The sequence below is a fragment of the Esox lucius genome, chromosome 18 (assembly GCF_011004845.1).
Source record: "Esox lucius isolate fEsoLuc1 chromosome 18, fEsoLuc1.pri, whole genome shotgun sequence".
Lineage (NCBI taxonomy): Eukaryota > Metazoa > Chordata > Actinopteri > Esociformes > Esocidae > Esox > Esox lucius.
This window is the reverse complement of record NC_047586.1, coordinates 15707959-15714291: the sequence shown is the minus strand read 5'-3', so window position 1 is coordinate 15714291 and position 6333 is coordinate 15707959.

Sequence of the window (6333 nt, the reverse complement as noted above, 5' to 3'; positions counted from 1 at the left end):
TCTAACTCTTTATCTCGCTCTCTCTTTTAGATGCGCAAATAAAAAAATCTTGACCTTATGGAGTATTGGACATTCATACACTCCATGCCAAAATAACAGAATAGAAATTCTCAAACCAGTCTATTCATTTGACCCTCTTAAGACCAGAATATTTAACTTTTCCCTAGGGTTATTTTCTTTCGTTTTTAACCTCTTATTTTATTCTTACATCATTTGGTTTTTATTTGTAATTAACCTGAGTAGTAATTGGCCAGCGATGCATAATCTGCCATGGGATCACTTCTATCACAATATCAGATATCATACCTGTCTATTTAATTGTCAGGTTACTTACACTGTCTGATATGCTGATGGTCTTTTTAGCATGCGGGTGCAAATCCACCCATCCACAAAACCACCCCTCTGTCCACCTGTTTGGTCCTGTGTTTCCATTTGTGGGGGATTGGTGATACACACCTTGCTCAGTGCCTATGGGGATTACTATTAATAATATTACAGTGATGTTATTATAGGTAGTATTGCATTCACAATCATGCCATGGCAGTGATTTACCCCAGAGGAGCAGTGAATTACCCCAGAGGAGCAGTGAGTTACCCCAGAGGAGCAGTGAGTTACCTCCAGAGGGTGGTGAAGTCAGCGGAGCGCATCATTGGCTGCCAATCTCCCCTCCACGCAAGGCATCAACCACACACAATGCCTTGGGAAAGCACGGAACATCATCAAAGACCACACCCACCCAGGCTATGGTCTGTTCACACTGCCGCCGTCTGGGAGACTTTACCGGAGCATCAGGGCACGCACTTCCAGACTCAAAAGAAGTTTTCCCCCTCAGGCCATGAGGCTTCTCAACCAGCAACACTGATCTACGATCATATCGATCAGAACATTTCAAATGCTCTGGTCTCTTTCTTTAGCATATTGCAGTGTACCCATTCATAGGCATAATTACATTTATATTAATAATATTTAATATTTCTATCCATATTGTCCATATTCCCCATTTCTACACTTTTTGGAATGGCTGCTAGTTTTCATTGTTATGTATAATTTTGCCGGACCACGTGAGCCGGCTAGAAAGAGCGATTGTCTCTTACTGAGTGACAGACTGATTACCCCTTGTGAAATAGCGTAGTGGTAAGAGAAGCAGTCTTGTAAACTATAGGTTCAGAGTTTGTATCTCCTTGCAGGCGGAGTGATTTATGCATGTATGTAAGTGATGAATTATTCCATATAGATGGACACTGCTGTGGCTAAGTTATATCTACATTATAGTAAGCCTGAAATAAAACTGTTTGCGGTTATATTGTGATGGTTTCTGGTGGATTTTCAAAGTACGCATCCGTGCATGCATTTTGGGTCAGGATAGACAAACACATTTGCTGGCTTAAAAACATAGTTACGTTATAGTATGCCTTAATTGAAACTGGGTATGGTTATATTGCGACTGTTTCTGGCATGGGATAGTTCATCTTCAGTCTCGCAAGCAAGTGCTCAATTCTTATGATTATTCCTAGGAAGTTAGTACATACTAGTAAGCCTATTATCAATCAAATTTATTTATAAAGCCCTTTTTACAACAGCAGTTGTCACAAAGTGCTTTACAGAGACACCCGGCCTTAAACCCCAAGGAGCAAACAACAGTAGTGTTGGATTTCAGTGGCTAGGAAAAACTGCCTAAGAAGGCTGAATTTTAGGAAGAAACCTAGAGAGGACCCAGGCTCAGAGGGGTGACCAGTCCTCTTCTGGCTGTGCCGGGTGAGATATTATGAGTCCAATTAGAATATTAAATAAATTTCTCTGGGCTAAATCCAGAGTCTATTTGATTCAAGTATGACCAGGTGGACAAGGACAGGGAGAGCAACGGGCCCCCCAAACCAGGTACTCTGCAGGTGTGGACCAGGACCTCATCTCCTCCTAAGATTTAAAACTGGAGGAGACTGAGAAAAGTCCATTCCTCATATCCCCCAGCACAATATATAGCAGCGTAACACCTTGGAACTGAGACAGGGGGGTTCGGCGACACTGTGGCCCTACCCGGGGGAGGCTCCGGACAGGGCCCAACAGGCAGGAAATCAATCCACCCACATTGCCAGGCATCAACCAAAGGGACCGCCACCAACCGCAACCTAGTATTGCCAGCAGCGTACAGCCCAATTGCACAAGTGCGCAACAGAGAGTTAACAACAAGCCAGTGACTCTTCCCCCAAAAGGCATTGGAGGGAGGGCATCCCAGTGGCGACGAGAGCCCACCTGGCAAGACAGCAAGGGTGGACAGTATCAAGCCTACTGGTCACCTCCACGCCCCCGGGCCAGGCTACACCTAATTATAAACCGTGCTGTAGAGATTAGTTTTTAGTAGACACTTGAAAGTTTGCACTGAGTTTGCATTTCTAACCTTAATTGGCAGATCATTCCACAGTAGTGGAGCTCTATGAGAAAAAGCCCTGCCGCAAGCTGTTTGTTTAGAAATTCTAGGTACAATTAAAAGGCCTGCATCTTGCGATCGTAGGTTACGTGTAGGTATGTTTTGCTGGATCATTTCAGCAAGGTAAGTAGGAGCAAGTTCATGTATTGATTTATAGGCTAAGAGTAAAACCTTAAAATCAGCCCTAACCCTAACAGGCAGCCAGTGTAAGGACGCTAGGACAGGAGTAATGTGTTCACATTTTTTTGTTCTAGTTAGGATTCTAGCAGAAGTGTGCAGCACTAATTGAAGTTTATTTATTAGTTTGTCTGGATAACCAGAGAGAACAGCATTGCAGTAATCTAGTCTAGAAGTATCGAAAGCATGGATTAATTTTTTGCATCAGTTTTTGATAGAAAGTTTCAAATCTTTGCAATGTTTCGAAGATGAAAATAAGCAACTCTTGAGAAATATTTTATATGATTTTCAAAGGAGAGGTCAGGGTCAAGGGTAACGCCAAGGTTTTTTGGGAAACGACCATGCAGCCATCGAGGTTCACAGTGAGATCTGCTAACAACACTCTTGGTTTCTTGGGTCCTAAAATGAGCATTTCTGTTTTCCTTGAGTTTAAGAGCAAGAAATTCTCTGTCATCCACTTCCTAATATCTGAAACGCATGCTTCCAAAGTAGCTAATTTAGGGGCTTCTCCATGCTTCATTGAAATATATAACTGTGTGTCATCAGCGTAACAGTGAAAGTTTACATTGTGATTTCGGATTACATCGCCCAGAGGGAGCATATATAGTGAGAACAATAATGGGCCCAGAACCGAGCCTTGAGGAACACCAAAGCATACCTTTGACTTATCAGAGGATATGCCATCCACACTAACAAACTGATATCTTTCAGATAAATAAGATTTAAACCAGGCTAGAACATGTCCATGTAGCCCAATATGGGTTTCCAGTCTCTTTAAGAGAAGGGAGTGATCAATAGTGTCAAAAGCAGCACTAAGATCAAGAAGCAACAGGACGGATGCGGAACCTTTGTCCAAGGCCATTAGCAGGTAATTTGTTACCTTCACGAGTGCAGTCTCAGTACTATGATGTGATCTGAAACCGGACTGGAGTATTTCATAAATGTTATTTGTCTTTAGGAAGACATTCAGTTGTTGGGAAACACATTTATCTAAAATTTTTGACAGGAACGGGAGGTTTGATATTGGCCCGTAATTGTTTAATATGTCGGGATCCAGAGGCTTAATTTCCGCTATTTTTAGTGAGTTTGGTACACATCCAGAGGAAAGGGAGCAATTTATTATGTTCAGCATTGGCTGACCTAGCTCCTTAAGTAATTTTGTTGGAATCGGGTCTAGCTGAGAGTTTGTGGGTTTAGAACTCATTACAAATTTAGTAAATGTGTTGAGTGATACGGTATCAAAAAATTCAAGTGTCCCCATTGACACCTGGTCAGGGAGGTTCAGGACATTTTTAGGACAACTGAGATTTTGAGGACCATAACTATTTAAGGAGGAGTCAGTTAATTGTTTTCTAATGGTGATGATCTTTTCATCAAAGTAGTTCATGTATTCATTACAACTAAAGTGAAGACCCACTTCACTTGCTAAGCTTTGCTTTTTTGTTAACTTTGCAACTGTATCAAAGAGAAATTTTTGATTGTTTTTGTTCACCTCAATCAGATTATTACAGGCTAATAAGCTGTTAAAATGGCCAGTGGCAAAAGCAATACAATTCATAGACGCTATGGTGGAGGTAAACTTAATAACAAATGTTAGTCAGTTTAATACAATCCTCAAAGTAGTCTAGCGACTGCTGAAACATGTAATGCTGTGGTGTAGGGGTTATAGACAGTGCCTTTTATGTGGAAGACCTAAGTTCGAATCTATTGAGAGCAACAACAGTTATTAATTATTTCTGGTAGATTCCACGATTCTCTCGTCTTTTCACTTGATGAAAAAGGTAGTTATCGTTGCCTTTATTGATTGTAACTGTATAATGTCATACACGTGAAACCCTTTCAGAGTATGTACACCCTAGGTTTGTAGGAGCTGAGAAGTTCAGTAATTACCAAGCAGTACACAGATGTAACGGTTTGAAATACATACACTTTTTAGTTCAACAAAATATTTCAAGCACTTCACAACAATTGTGTGCACACTACCTATGGGCCCAGAATAAATTTAAAATAAAATAAAATGTCCTTTCTGAAAATGTTCCTTGGAAATTGTTCTTAGGGATCCCAGAGTTCAATCCAGAGTTCGAGTCAGTTAGTCAAAGGGGGATAGTCAAACACAAGGGTAAATATTGTAAAGAGAAATCTCGTTGGTGCCGGTCTGTTGAACTGACACAATCCTACCACAGGCCTCCGGGATGCTGTGGTGAAGGTTCACGGTTCAAGAGAGGATTTCCAGTATGAGAAACCAGGACAGATAAAGCGATTTCTGGATGGCTCTCCAACTTCATTTCTTCTTAGTTTATTTTAAACTCGCGGGAGAACCCGAAGCAGTGCTCCATCTGATTTTAGCGATGTTAAGCTAACGGAATTACTTTTGCGCGCTACTTCCGGTTTCCCACAAAATAAAATATATTTTCAAATAAAAAACCCATTACTCATAAACGTGAAGTATGGATACATAATGATAATAATTAAATACAATTTACTGATTAACCCATTTTTAGGCGGGTTACACACGATTGAAAGAAAAATTTACTTTGTTTTGCCATGAAAGAAAAAAATACTTTCTTATGCCATGAAATGAAATAGCTTTGGCAGACTCGCTAGCAATTGCTCAATTCTTATGACTATTGCAGTTAATAGATACCGGTAAAGAATATTACTGGCTAATACGCTGTTAAAACGGCGAGTGGCAAACGGCATACATACAATATTTGTGGTGGAGGTGAACTTAGTAAGAAACGTTAGTCAGTTTATCTGTATCAATGTCATTCACGAATGGCCAATTAGCTATTAAAACGGCCAGTGGCAAAAGATTTGTTCAGGATATACAGAAGCCTCTTGTCGATACTGAAGGCCGGCAAAAATACAGCTCTGTGGTGTAGTGTTTAACAACACAGCCTTTCATGTGGGCGACCCAGGTTTGAATCTTGAGATGGCAACTCTATGAATTGCGGGCTGGCTGTACTATGCTTGCCTGGTTTCTTGTTACTTTATATCTTTCTAAATGCTTATTGCCTAGATGTCACGTGCCATGTCAGAAGAATTTCTGTGTTCAGAATGATGTATGTTGTTTGGTACAATTGACAAATAAAAAACTATGACTTTGTCTTTGAACCCAAGGCCAAGAGATTTGTACACTGAGGTGAATATCAATAAGTGATTGAACTAATATGTGGCATTTCCGGTCTGAACTGCTTTTATTTGTATTAATTTCTTTTCAATGTGAAGTGCATTGCGTTGCATCTGTGTATGAAATGTGCTATATAAACAAAGCATGATTAATTATAATGCATCCCAAATGGCCCTCTGTTTCCTATATAGTGTGCTACTAGTACACTATAAATGGAATATAGTAACATGGCGCCAATTGGGAGGCTTCCCAGGAAAATCAGCCTGTTCTTTTCAACTGCAGACCAAGCATTTACATCGCTGTCGTGAGATGCATACTTGGCAGAGCCGCATTGTGATCCTGTCATAACGTCTAAGGACATGGCCTGTGTGTTCACGTTGTTATTGTGTCAGAGATTGTCTGGAACAGCGTGTGCGTCGAGGAGAAAAACAGAAACTAAGAGTTCGGGGCAGGATAGAGGGAAAACAGAGGAGGGAAGACGGCAGACAGGGAAGAGAGGAGTGAAAGATGGTGGAAGCGTGTTGTTTCCTGTCGTGAGATCTTTTTAAACGGGACGATGGCTCTGAAAGGCTTGTCAGAGTAATTAAGGACTTTGTTTGGG